Below are 13,885 nucleotides of genomic sequence, written 5' to 3'. Positions count from 1 at the left end.
GCTGAGAACTTTTCAGCGGCCCATCATATTTTTCATTAATTTTCCAAATTTTCTTCTATCCTATGCTTTATATTACCATGTCTCCCAGCAAAATAATGTTTGCTTACTTCTGCTCTCAGAACTTTGACAACAACTTGGCAGCTCATCATTTTTTTCATTTTCCTATTGCAACTTCATCTCATCAACCAACTTAAGAAAGATCAGACAACTATCACCAAAGTGCTGCCAGAGATGCAGAACTTCAGATCATAAACAAAACTTGGTACTGTCTGAGAACTTTGACACCCACCAGGACAGATAAGAAACATACTTAAAGAACCTGATTAGATTGTGAACTGCTCAGAGGGCTATGTCGATCAAATAAGAGATAGAACTGTGATGTTTAACAAATGGGGTATTTGAATTTCATTTCCAGTCAGTTATAGTCTATGCAAAACTCGTATTTCAAATGAGAAAAGTAAAATTTTTTCTTTGCAACAGATTTAGGTGGACTTTGGTTATTTTGTACACGTTTCTGAGAGCAAAATGCTAGTAGAGCTCTGGTTTATTTTTTTCCAACAAAAAGAGCCTACCAATTCTCTCATTCTTAGTTCAACGAAATAGCTACAGTTATATAATTTACTATAAAAATATTGGTCAGTTATGGACACCAGTGTGATATTTTCAGCAAAAATGTTATCACCCTAAAAATGGAAAATCTACAAGCATAAGAATATAAGAATTGCCGCTGCTGGGTCAGACCAGTGGTCCATCATGCCCAGCAGTCTGCTCACGCGGCAGCCCTCCGGTCAAAGACCAGCGCCTTAACTGAGACCAGCCCTACCTGTGCACGTTCTTGTTCAGCAGGAACTTGTCTGACTTTGTCTTGAATCCCTGGAGGGTGTTTTCCCCTATGACAGATTCCGGAAGAGTGTTCCAGTTTTCTACCACTCTCTGGGTGAAGAAGAACTTCCTTATGTTTGTACAAAATCTATACCTTTTAAACTTTAGAGAGTACCCTCTCATTCTCCCTACCTTGGAGAGGGTGAACAACCTGTCCTTATCTACTAAGTCTATCTCCTTCAGTACCTTGAATGTTTCGATCATGTCCCCTCTCAATCTCCTCTGTTCAAGGGAGAAGAGGCCCAGTTTCTCTAATCTTTCACTGTGGGCAGCTCCTCCAACCCCTTAACCATCTTAGTCGCTCTTTTCTGGACCCTTTCGAGTAGTACTGTGTCCTTCTTCATGTATGGAGACCAGTGCTGGATGCAGTACTCCAGGTGAGGGCACACCATGGTCCGGTACAGTGGCATGATAACCTTCTCCGATCTGTTCGTGATCCCTTTCTTTATCATTCCTAGCATTCTGTTCACCCTTTTTGCCGCCTCCGCACATTGCATAGACAGCATCATCAACTTGTCAATCAGAACTCCCAAGTCCCTTTCCTGGGAGGTCTCTCCAAGTACCACCCCGGACATCCTGTATTCGTGCAGGAGATTTTTGTTACCGACATGCATCACTTTACACTTATTCACGTTGAACCTCATCTGCCATGTCGATGCCCATTCCTCAAGCCTGATTATGTCACGTTGCAGATCTTCGCAATCCCCCTGCGTCTTCACTATTCTGAATAATTTTGTATCGTCCACAAATTTAATCACCTCACTCATCATACCTATGTCCAGATCGTTTATAAAGATGTTGAAGAGCACAGGTCCAAGCACCGAGCCCTGCGGCACCCCACTGGTGACGCTCTTTCAGTCCGAATATTGTCCATTTACCCCCACTCTCTGTTTCTTATGCACCAGCCAGTTTTTAATCCACGTGAGTATTTCACCCTCGATTCCATGGCTCACAATTTTCCAAAGTAGTCGTTCATGCAGAACCTTGTCGAATGCCTTCTGAAAGTCCAGATATACAATGTCGACCGGGTTGCCCTTGTCTATCTGCAAATTTAATAAAATATTCAGCAAGCATTTCAGTGGCTTATTTGCACTTAGATTCAAATTATCTACTCAGCCATTTCTATAATCATGGTAGAACAATATGAACTAGGAGAGCTGAGTATAAAACAAATGCTAATTAAAGCTGATAAAGAAAAAGAAGCCTCCTTGAGGAGAAAAATAAAAACATGGATTTCCTTATCTTTCTGTTATATGTGCAAAACAAGGCAGGCAAACTATTTTTAAACTACCAGGATGAGAGAAACAACTAAATGTCAAAAGATTTCAAGGAAAAAAAATGCAGAAGTAATTTCTTTATATACACGCAAGAGACTTATAATCAAAATCTTTTCTAATGACAGCATGATTGAGGCCTTACTACTTGTTTGAATTCAGCATTTTTTGATCTCAGCTTAACACAGTGACACATCCTTAACAAACTGCAGCAATTTGAATATTCAGCCTCACGATTTCAGAACTTGAATAATAATTTTCTCCCCAGAAGTTTAGTAGTTTGCCAAGTTTGTTGCAGAAGATATTAACATCTTCAAATAAAAACAAAACCAGTTGAGATTATTCAGTTATCTGGTTATTTACATTTTGCAGTTACAATATGAACATTTCTTATGTTGATATAAATTTCAACTATATGATTTAATGGTCTTTGGGTAGATTAGAAAAAGATAAATCAGACAGGGAAGAGCAGCTGTGACAGGAGGGATGGGGGCGTTGGAGCTGTGCCTATTGCTTTGCTCTTCTGAGCAGGCACTAAGCCCAGTTCCTCCCCTCTTTTATCAGGCTACTCAGTACAATTACCATGCATATAATGTGCATGCTATTGTGATGATCATAGCCGGGAAAAAGGAAATCGTTCCCAACCTGGATTTTGTTGCCGGGTTGCCCGGAGGTTTGTGCATCCAGCTCTAAGAGACTTGAGAAGTACAAACAAGTTCATAAACATTCTCAGACATTCTGTGACTTTTTGGAAATCAATTTGGGAACAAATTAATTGTTTATTAGAAAACCCAGTGGCATTGTCATATGATACTGTATTATTTGGTATGTCAATGAGAGCAAAGAGTCAGATATCAAATAATAACAAGCTATTACTCATAATGACTGGGGTTGCCATTCAACAAATTACTTATAACTGGAAGAACTGTAGTAGAATAAAAATTTTGGTGGAATTCATTATGTCATATGTATAAAATGGAAAGAGTAATAGCAACACAGCGAGGATATATTAGGAAATTTCAAGATGTGTGGGAGCCATTAACAAAATTTTGTAATGATTAGTTGTTACTTTTCCCTTAATTCTTAAAGTTCATTTTTCAGGGGGTTGGGGATTTTAAGTATAACATCTTATATAAAGTAATTTAATTACTTATTATGAAGGGGTGGGAAGGGAGAGAGCTAAGATTTTATGATTGGTATTGCTGAATATTAAGTGATATTCTCAATGTGCAAATGTGTTTATGTATTATCACACTTATTGTACGTATAAAATTGAATAAAGATTTACAAAAAAAAAACCCCACAACATTCTCAGATATGCTGGTTCAACTCAAATCAGGAATATTACAAAATGAGCAGGAAAGTAATAGAAAACAGACAATAATCAAAGTTGGCAGAACAGGTTTGGAAATGGTAGACAAAGGAAGATTGTGTCCAGTCAGGCTCCATGCCTGCCAAGGTCCCTGTGGGTGCTGGGAGGAAAGGGGATAGGAAACCCAGAAAGGGGATGCCCAGGGCCCGGCCCAGTCACTATGTGGATTTCCCAGAGCCTACTAACCATCCAGAGTCAGGGGCTGGGAAAACTTGCTGCACACCTTAGGAACACAGTAGAACTAGGACCCAGGAGGGCAAAGGCAGAATTAAGAGCACACAGAGAAATCTGTATCCAGGTCACCACCGGGGGAGCCAGAGAGATCGGTTCCCTGCTGACTCAGGCAGAGCAGGGTGTGTCCCTTCCCTATAAAAGCCTGCGGTCTGGAACAAACTATTAGGCAGGACTGGGAGAAAGCTGAGGTCTCTCTCTCCTGAGGACCTCACAGGCTCAAGCAGGGGTAATGGCTGTACACCCATGGAGGTAGAACAATCTGGTGCACCTACAGAACTACCAGTACCTGAAGCTGAAACTCCCATGGAACTGCAGGGAGAACTGCCTGATGAGGAATTAGCTGTGTTTCCAGAGCCAATGGAAGTAGGCTTGTCAACCAGATGCAAGGTCTAAGCCTTAAACTGTGAGTTTTTGTTTTTTAACTCTTTTGGACGCTCTGAATTTATTTTGTATAAGAAGCTGAAAGTGCATTTTTGTGGGGAGAGGTTTGCAAACACCCGGAAGGGATTTTTGAATGCTGTTGTGAGCTTTTGTCAGGCAAACCTAAGGCACTCTCCTATTCCCAGCAGTGCTCTAAAGTCTGCTGGAGGCTTTGCTATTTAGAAACTGTTTGTGAGTTTTGTGCAGCAAAGCAGAGAACTGTACTCTCTTGTACAACCTGCTAAGGAGCAGGCTGTGAAGGTCCTGTGAGAAGAAGCTCTGAGGAGAGCAGAATCACAGAGCAGATGACTGACTTTTGGTGAGGAGAAAATCCTGAGCTTTTCTCAGAGTTTTCCTTTTGAGAATTGTTTTCGTTGGATTTTTGCAAGTTACATTATTTGATTTGGAATTTGGCCATTGGTCATTCTGACATTAAATTTTCTTTTGAGGAACCAAACTGAAACTGTGTACATTGGTTCTGTTTAATTTTCCTGTTTTTGTTTGGTGCAATTATTACAGCAGTGTCTGCAGGGTGACTCCCCATTGGGTCACACGCTGGTGCACATTTTGTATGTAGCCACTGAGAGCGCTGCTGAGTCCCGGCCTAGGGTTGCAGTGCGGCTACAAGACACTATAAGACAGACAGCACCCCAAGAACTCATTATGCAAAATCTATCAAAGGGCAAAGTAGAAAGGGGTTTAAATAGTTTCAGAGAACCGATCAAAGCAAGTCTATCATTAGGATGCCACTTGTGATAGCTTTATAGGATAGGATGAAGCAGTGATTCACTTCTTATGTGAGGAAGGCATCCTGGAGAGTTAAGTTTGTAACAGTATCCCTCTCCCTACATGAGGCCCTAGGACTTCTTGGATCTAGTTCGTAAGGAGACTGGGCAAGAAATTAATAGAGAAAGTAGCTAGCATGGATATCAGAGAGAGATGAAATAAATGAATGTTTGATAGAACAGCTGATTTGAGAAATAACAAGAAGGGGAGCTATTTTAGATCTAGTCTTTAGTGGAATGCAGGACATGATGCAAAAGGTAACTAAGCTAGACTAAACTAAACCTTAAGTTTATATACCGCATCTTCCCCACAGATATAGAGCTCAGCACGGTTTACAAGAACTTAAATATAGGAAAAGAAGAATAAAGGGTTGGGGTTGCGTACAGGGGGGGAAGATAAAATTACATTTTTGTGAAAAGCCAAGTTTTCAGGTGCTTACTGAATAATTGGAGGGAGTTCAGGTTCCGTAGTGGGACAGTAAGATTGTTCCAAAGCCCTGTGATTTTGAAAAGGAGGGATTTTCCCAGTTTACCCGCATAACAGTAACAGGTAACAGTGTAGGGTTCATATGGCAACAGCAATCATTATATGAACAAATTTGCAGTAATAATTGGAATGAAGGCACTAAGGAAATCTACTGCATCAGCAGTTAACTTTCTAAAGGACAACTAAGATAAAATAAGTAAAATGATGGTCAAAATGCATTAATGCTACTGTTAACTACTCAGCTCATTGGTCATTATTACACCATTGTTGTATATTTTACAAAACTCTTAATAACGATGATTGAACTAAAAAAAAAAAAAAAAAAGTAAAATGGTTAAAAAAAAAACACTTAAAGAAGCAGCTGAAAATATAAAATAAGGCATTAATGTTGTTTAAAAATACCATATTTAAAGCCTAGATCGGATGTATTCTACATATTTAAAAAAGTGAAAAGAAGGACAAATGACAGCTGTCATGGTTAAAAGGTGAAGGAAAAGAGGATATTAAAGCAAAAAGAATATTTTTCAAATAATGGAAAAAGGAACAAAAGTCACAGTAAAAAACCTTTGCAGATGCATTAGAAATAGAAAGTCTTTGAAGGAGTTAGTTGATTATCAAGGAGCAGGGAGTGTATCATCTGACTGGCATCCGAGCTGTCCTATGTGTGACAACTAGACATGCACTGCTGTGGATGCGCCATGGTGACATTTGGGGCTTAGGCTCTACAAAATCTATCCCTTCCCACAGAAAGTGACCCGTGGGCTTGTGCCCAGGGGTATGTGCCCAAAGGGGCAGCCATGCTTCTTTGGAGTTTCCTTGGAGTCCAGAGGAGCAGGGGGCAGGGGGCAGGGGTCTACCTTCAGTAGTTAAGGGGAAAAAAGAGGAAAGTACATATTTCAAGCAGAATAGAGTTTAGATTTCCATCTGTTCATGGTCCACATGAACTAACACAGTGGTTCCCTGTGGCTCCCTGGGGAGCCATGACTGACATACAGGGGAGCCACAGATTATTCTTATATTAGACATCTTTTACAACCTTAAGAAATTAAAAAGTATATAGAAATAAAAATACTACAACTGAATCTTCAGGTTATTTGTTAGTTACTGTTTTGATGTTTATGGCCGGTAAACAGTTTGTTTTTTGTTATCGTATGAATGTACTGTAATCACTGTGGGGGAGACACTATGGGGTTCATAATAAAAAAAAAAACATCTAAAAAGTGTCCTAAATGGCTACTTGGACGATCAAAAAGCCTGATCGTCCAAGTACCCATAAACAAAGCTGGTTTTTAGACTTATCTAAAAACAGCTTAGGCCTTTCCCCTGCCTCTAAAACACACAGAGAGAAAAGAGGTGTGTTTAGAGGAGGGGAAAGGGCGGGCAGTGGGCGGGAGGTGGGCCGACCTACACCTAGGCGTACAACAGGTATAACCAAAACCGTTGGCAGGTTGCCTAGTCGGCATTTAGACCTTTTTGACTGAGGGCAATACTTTTCTTACAATTTCTATGCAAATGTTTTATTAAATTTGAGAGTAAGAATTTTTTTTTCCCTGATCCAGCACACCTTCAGAATAAAAAAAGTAAAAAATAAAATAACCTTATGAAAAGTATTTGGTAAGCAATTTACTAAGCATCCTTCAAATGGTGCAATCTTCACTTCTAGAACTAACCCCTCTCTTCTTTGAAACCGCGCTAGCGTTTCTTAGCGCGGGGGAGCCGTGCTGAATGGCCCACACTGTTCTCGATGATCATAGGAACTCAATGAGTGTCAGAAGCAGCGCGGGCCATTCAGCGCAGCTCTCTGCGCTAAAAACTGCTAGTGTGGTTTCATAAAAGAGGGGGTAAGTCACTTTATATCTCTTTGCCAATGCAGACAGTGTTAATTGTATCTGCTTGCTCCTTCATTAAGACTTTTTCTCATGACAAACCGTATCATATCCCAAATCTCACTTTCCTGCTGGTGCACACTGGACCAAGGTTTGCTGGACATCCAGTGAGGTCTGAGACTGTCTAGCCTTTCTGGTCTCTGCTGTTCCACTGAGTCTTGAGTGTCAACCACCCCATAATTGTAGTCTCATTATTTAACTTTTTTTGCAGGTCTGAAATGAAAATGGTGCAAAACAATGGAGATTTCACTGCAAAAAGAGTGCCAAGCAGTGATGAAATATATTTTCCTAAAAGGAAACTCAACCAAACAAATTTACAATGATATATCAGTTACATTAGGAGATAAGTGCCCTTCCTACTTTACATTCAAGAACTGGGTTGCTGCATTTAGAACAGGACTTTGGAAGAATGTTCTTGGAGAACAACTCAAGTGACAATTCCAGAAAATGTTAATGCCATTCATTCCATGATCCTTAAGAATATCTGCTAAAAAGACAACAGAGAACTTACAGATATCCTGAAGTCAGTAAGCTATTATTCATGAGATTTTAGAAATGAGAAAGCTCTCAGCCAAATTAGTTCCAAAATATCTCAATTCTGACCAGAAGCATGATCGAGTGGGTGTCTCACAATCCATTTTGGACTGATTTATGCGGAATCCTGTCGAATTTTTGAACCATCTCGTAACTATGGATGAAACTTAGATATGCATGTTTATGATCCAGAGATAAAGAATATTCCAAAGAATGGAGACACAGTGGTTCCCTACGTCTCAAGAAGTTCAAGACATAGAAGTCATCAAGCAAGGTGTTGACATCTGTCTTCTGAGACAAAGATGGAATTTTGTTTGTAGATTACCTTGAAAAGGGTGCAACCATCACAGCACAGTACTACATTGCATTTTTCAACAAACTGAAGCAACAACTGGTCTCCAAACATCAAGGCAAGCCTTCAAAAAGAATCTTGTTTCTTCAAGACAATGCCACTCCTCACATGGCGGCCATTATGCAGCAGAAAATGGCAGATATTCACTTTGAAGTTCTGAACTATCCAGCCTACTCACCTGATTTGGCCCTCATTAAACACCTCAAGGGAAGAAAGATTTCAAGCACTGAGGATACCACATTAGCTGTCGATGAGTGGTTGGTAGCACAACAAAATAATTTTTCTTGGATAGTTAGAACAATGAAGTTATAAGTATATGGAGTCCAGTGGTGAATATGTAATGTAATGTAATTTATTTCTTATATACCGCTACATCCGTTAGGTTCTAAGCGGTTTACAGAAAATATACATTAAGATTAGAAATAATAAAGGTACTTGAAAAATTCCCTTACTGTCCCGAAGGCTCACAATCTAACTAATATGTAGAATAAATACATTTTTTAAATCCCGTAGCTTGTTGTTTTCTTTACAAAGCCAAGGACTTAATCAGCACCCCTTGTATTTACTGTTCAGCACCCTGAATGAATTTATTCAAAAAAGCAGTAAATAAATCTTCAATGGGGAAGGTAAATGCAATTGCATTAATTATGACTGGGCTCTATGCATGCTAATGCACATCTCTAAGTTAATTGCAGTGGATCTACTGAGCACACCCCAATAATTAGCATGCAATCTTTGCACCTAACACATGCTAATTTTTATTGTTAGGGCATATAAAGAGCATAAATAATGTACTTTAATAAAAGATCCCTTTCATATTAAATTATTTGTGTTGACACTGAATTATATAGTACACTGTGAAACCTTTCTCAGACCTTGTTTAAGATATCTACTTTCAATAAGAAACTGAAATGTTTTGCAGTTTATAAGGTTAAGGAGATTTTCCTTAGATGTTATTAGTTTAATCTCCATATATCTGAACTAATCCACAATGCTGTCTTGCTTCTCTTCTTTGTAATCAGAGCATTCTGATCCGAGATCAAGTTCTTACAAAGCATATTTACTGACTTATGGTTTGCTGTAATATCTTCTTTATATCACAGAAGTAAAATATGCAAGTGACATTCAACTTTGCTAAGTGAAGGACAAAAGAGATAACTTACTCTATTTATTGTTAGTCTTGCACAATGTGGGTACCACTTCTTTCTTTAAGCAAGTGAATCCTCTGAAGATATATTTAACCAAAAATAAATTAAAGGCACATGATTTCTAGAGGTTATGACGCAAGACTACATCTATGGATCAGAAGATTAAAGTCATTTTTCTTCTTGATTTTGCTTCTAAAATGTAAATTTCAGAGGCATCAAATACATTTATAGACCTTTGTTTTCAAATGAGTTTATAGAAAAAAAAAAAAAAAAACCACCTAATAGTATAAGAAATGCTAGAGCCAAGGCTTGCATGTCTACTGCTGGTACGTGGCCTACTTTATTTTTGTTGATTCAGTTGCTAACTCCATGGGTTACAGCTATATGTGAGTCATAGTGCTGATGGAATCCTTTTATTTGTGCTTGTCTGGCTCACCTCTGTTTGCACATTTTTGGAATTAAATATTTGAGTTGCTGAGTCATTTCAAAGGTTTTATTTGAAATTGTACATCAGCACTATTCCGTACTGAGCACCCAATATTGCAATGCATCAGGTGAATATGGCTGTGTCCTTTTACAGAAGAAATAAATGGCTTGTGCAATAAGTTTGTACATTTCCACTCCTCCAATCATTGCAATGTTGTGTTCAGCTAATGGTTTGCTGGTATCCTAGTAAGGCAGTCGTGCATACATTATACTTCTGTTTTGAAACCTTCTCCCTGAGTCTCTGCTCAGTTATCTCCTTGCTTTTCCACTGAACGAAAATGTGTGTTTTAGAATATATGGTAAATTTGTACATAACATATTCAGTAATAGAAGGGCTTCTGAGAAGGATTTAGCTATATAAATACAGAGTTTATCAACTAGATCCAACTTACTGAAAATTCTCATCCCTCCTCCCCAAAACAGATATGTAATAGTTGTTTACTTTTGTTAGACATCTAATTTTAGCCCCTGTAACAGCAGATGTTTCCAGGGAAGAAATGAAGCAAGGAAATTTTTAATGATGGCCAGCTAAGGAGGTCTGTTTTGAAATGTTTTCTCCATGTGTTTAGCCATGTATTAGTGACCTGATATATCTGGACAGGAAAAATAACACTAGTGTTTCCTAATACCATTGGCAAGACCCCTGAGGCAGTTACAACCCTAAATGAAACCACAGGGGGGTGGTAAGCTACATGGAGAAGCAGTTAAAATCCTAACCTTCTTGCAGGGTACACAGAATCTGCCATCTTATTTGTCATTTGCAACATTACTGTGTTATATCGACCTCCTCCATGCTGCCTCTTCTCTTTTTTCAGTCTATAGATATTAGTGGGGATATCAGGTCACATTAAAATAAACCCCTCAATAAATACTAAAAGAGAAAAAGTGGATAATATTGACAAAAAAAAAAGCATACTTATTGTTTCCTTTATTGTTTTCTTCTGTCAATTTCCTCCAGCTCCTCTGGGCTTCCAGCTCAATTGGAACAAGTACTGTGATTCTGGTAACATAGTTTCTCATTTCTAATTACATGGGGAGATTTGCTTTCTGTTTTCTTCACACTTTATCTGGTTAGGTGATTGCAGTGATAATCTGGGGCTGAAGGCCATTCTAATAGCCCACATTTATGGACCCTGCATATAGCTACAATGGGGATAATTTTAATAAGTGCGCAGTAACAAGAATGTGCTAATTCAGGTGGTAACCTCTTACTGCACTTTAATAAAAGGGCCCCTATGTTTTCTGAAAATCTGCATTTGCTCTGGGGAAATTTGGGGACCTGCTTACTAAACTGCGGTACAAAATGACCTTGGCCTATACTTACACATGTCATTCCTGTATGTTAAGGCCATTTTACTAGGTGGGTAAAAAAATTTTTAACTTTATTAATTTTCAAAGCTAAGACAAAGTGCCATGAATTATACAGACATTAACAACAACATAAGCACTTAAATTCCATTAATAACAATGCAGAAGATAAATATCCCTCCCCTCCCATCCAACAATTTAATCAAGAAATAAACCAGAAAGATATCCCCCCTCCCCCCCCACACACACCCCATCCTGGATATGTATAAAAATAAACATAAAATTTAAACAAAGACAACTATGTTGAAGTAAGAAAGGATGTCAACGGGCCCCAAACCAAATTAAATAATTTGCTATGCCCCAGCAATTTTCCCATTAGCATGTGGCCATTAGTGCATGGCTAGGCTGCTGGCATCAACATTTAAAAAGGAGATAGAGCAGCTTTAAAACCAGAAACGGGGAGGCCAACAGTTGCTCAAAATCACATGTTTAGGAACAAGGTACTGGTATATTTAAAAGATATCATCAAAACAGGGAAGATAGAGCATCCCAATAGCAGAACGTGACCTAGGGGTGATCGTCAGTGAGGACATGAAGGCTGCCAATCAAGTGGAGCAAGCTTCATCCAAAGCAAGACAAGTCATAGGTTGCATATGCAGGGGTTTCATCAGCTGAAAGCCGGAAATCATTATGCCATTGTATAGATCCATGGTGAGGCCCCATCTGGAATACTGTGTGCAATTCTGGAGGCCGCATTATCGCAAGGATGTGCTGAGACTGGAGTCGGTTCAGAGAATGGCCACCCGGATGGTCTCAGGACTCAAGGATCTCCCATACGAGGAACGGCTAAACAAATTGCAGCTATACTCACTCGAGGAGCGCAGAGAGAGGGGGGACATGATCGAGACGTTCAAGTATCTCTCGGGCCGCATAGAGACGGAGGAAGATATCTTCCTTTTCAAGGGTCCCACGACAACAAGAGGGCATCCGTGGAAAATTAGGGGAGGGAAACTACGAGCTGACACCAGGAAATTCTTTTTCACAGAAAGGGTGGTTGATCGCTGGAATAGTCTTCCACTGCATGTGATCGAGGCCAGCAGCGTGCCTGATTTTAAGGCCAAATGGGATCGTCACATGGGATCTATTCACAGGGCGAAGGTAGGGGAGGGATCTATTCACAGGGCGAAGGTAGGGGAGGGACATTAGGGTGGGTAGACTGGATGGGCCTTGGCCCTTATCTGCCATCTATTTCTATGTTTCTATGTTTCTATGAAACCATAGTAGGCCAGGTGCACTTAAATACAGAGAAGATAGATTTTAAAAATTGCAAATTATCACTGTCAACTGCTGATGACAAATATTTGAAATTTATGTATGCAAATTCCAGAAGCCTATAAAATAAGATGGGTGAGTAGTAAATGCAAAGATAGATATAATAGGCATCTCTGAGACTTGTGGAAGAAAGATAACCAATGGGATACAGACATCAGGGTACAAATTCTATTTGCAGTGATAGAGGTAGATCAAATTGGTGAAGAGGTAGCATAATACATGAAAGAGAACCTTAAATCAAATGCACTAAAAATTCTGCAGGGCACAAAACATATCTTTGAATCCCTATGGATTGAAATTCCATGTGTAAAGGGGAAAAGGATAGTGGTGGGAGAGTACTACCATCCACCAGGCCAGACTTCAAAAACACTAACTTTGATCATATGGGGGATTATGTCAAGGAGCTGACAGGATGGGAATATCTAGAAAAAGTAGGAAAGCAGTGGGCAAAACTGAAAAGAGCTATTTAAGAGCAACAAACCATTTTCTAAAGAGAGTAAGCAAGAGGAAAAGAAGGCTACCTTGATTCTCAAAAGTTTTGGCTAAAAGGGTAAGGAAAAAGGCTAGCCTTCATAAATTACAAAAGATTGCAGAAAAAGGAAGACAGGCACAAATATTTGGAAAAGTTAAGAGATGCTGGTAAAAGTTAAGAGATGCTGAAAACAAATATGCAACTGGAAGAAAAAATAACCAACATGGTAAAACGGGAAGACAAGACTTTTTTTTAGATATGTTAGTAGTAGGAGAAAGTACAAAAGTGATGTTATGAGACTAAGGGCTCCTTTTAAGAAGGCGTGTTAGCGGTTTAACGCACGTAATAACGCCTCGAGAAGGCGGTAGTTTTCTGGCTAGCACGTGATGAAAAGTCACGCGCGCTAAAGCCACTAACGCGGCTTCATAAAAGGAGCCCTAAAAGTAGAAGGGGAGAAATATGTAGAAGCTGATAAAAATACTGCTGAATTTCTGTTCTGTGTTCACTGCTGAAGGACTAGGAGCAGGATTGCAAATAGGGCTGGAGGTTTGGTAGACCCTGAATGATTTTCAGAGGATTGTGTTTGTAAGGAGCTAGCTAGATGCGAACAAAGTGATGGAGCCAGATGGCGTATATCTGAGGATACTAAAGGAACTTAGGGAAGTTCTAGGGACTCCGCTGGCTGATATTGTCAATGTTTCTGTAGAGTCAGGAGTGGTACCAGAGAGTTGAAGAAAGGCAACGCCAGAGAGATGAAGAAAGGCAACGTGGTCCTTCTCCACAAAAGTGGAAATAAAGAGGAGGTAGGGAACTACAAGCCTGCAAGTCTGACTTCCGTGGTAATAAAATTAATGGAAATTCTTTTAAAACCAGAAAATAGTGACATTTCTTGAATTCAGTGGATTACAGGACT

The sequence above is a fragment of the Geotrypetes seraphini genome, chromosome 3 (genome assembly GCF_902459505.1).
Source record: "Geotrypetes seraphini chromosome 3, aGeoSer1.1, whole genome shotgun sequence".
NCBI classification, from domain to species: Eukaryota; Metazoa; Chordata; class Amphibia; order Gymnophiona; family Dermophiidae; genus Geotrypetes; species Geotrypetes seraphini.
The sequence above is the reverse complement of the archived record's forward strand: the minus strand, read 5'-3'. Positions refer to the sequence as shown.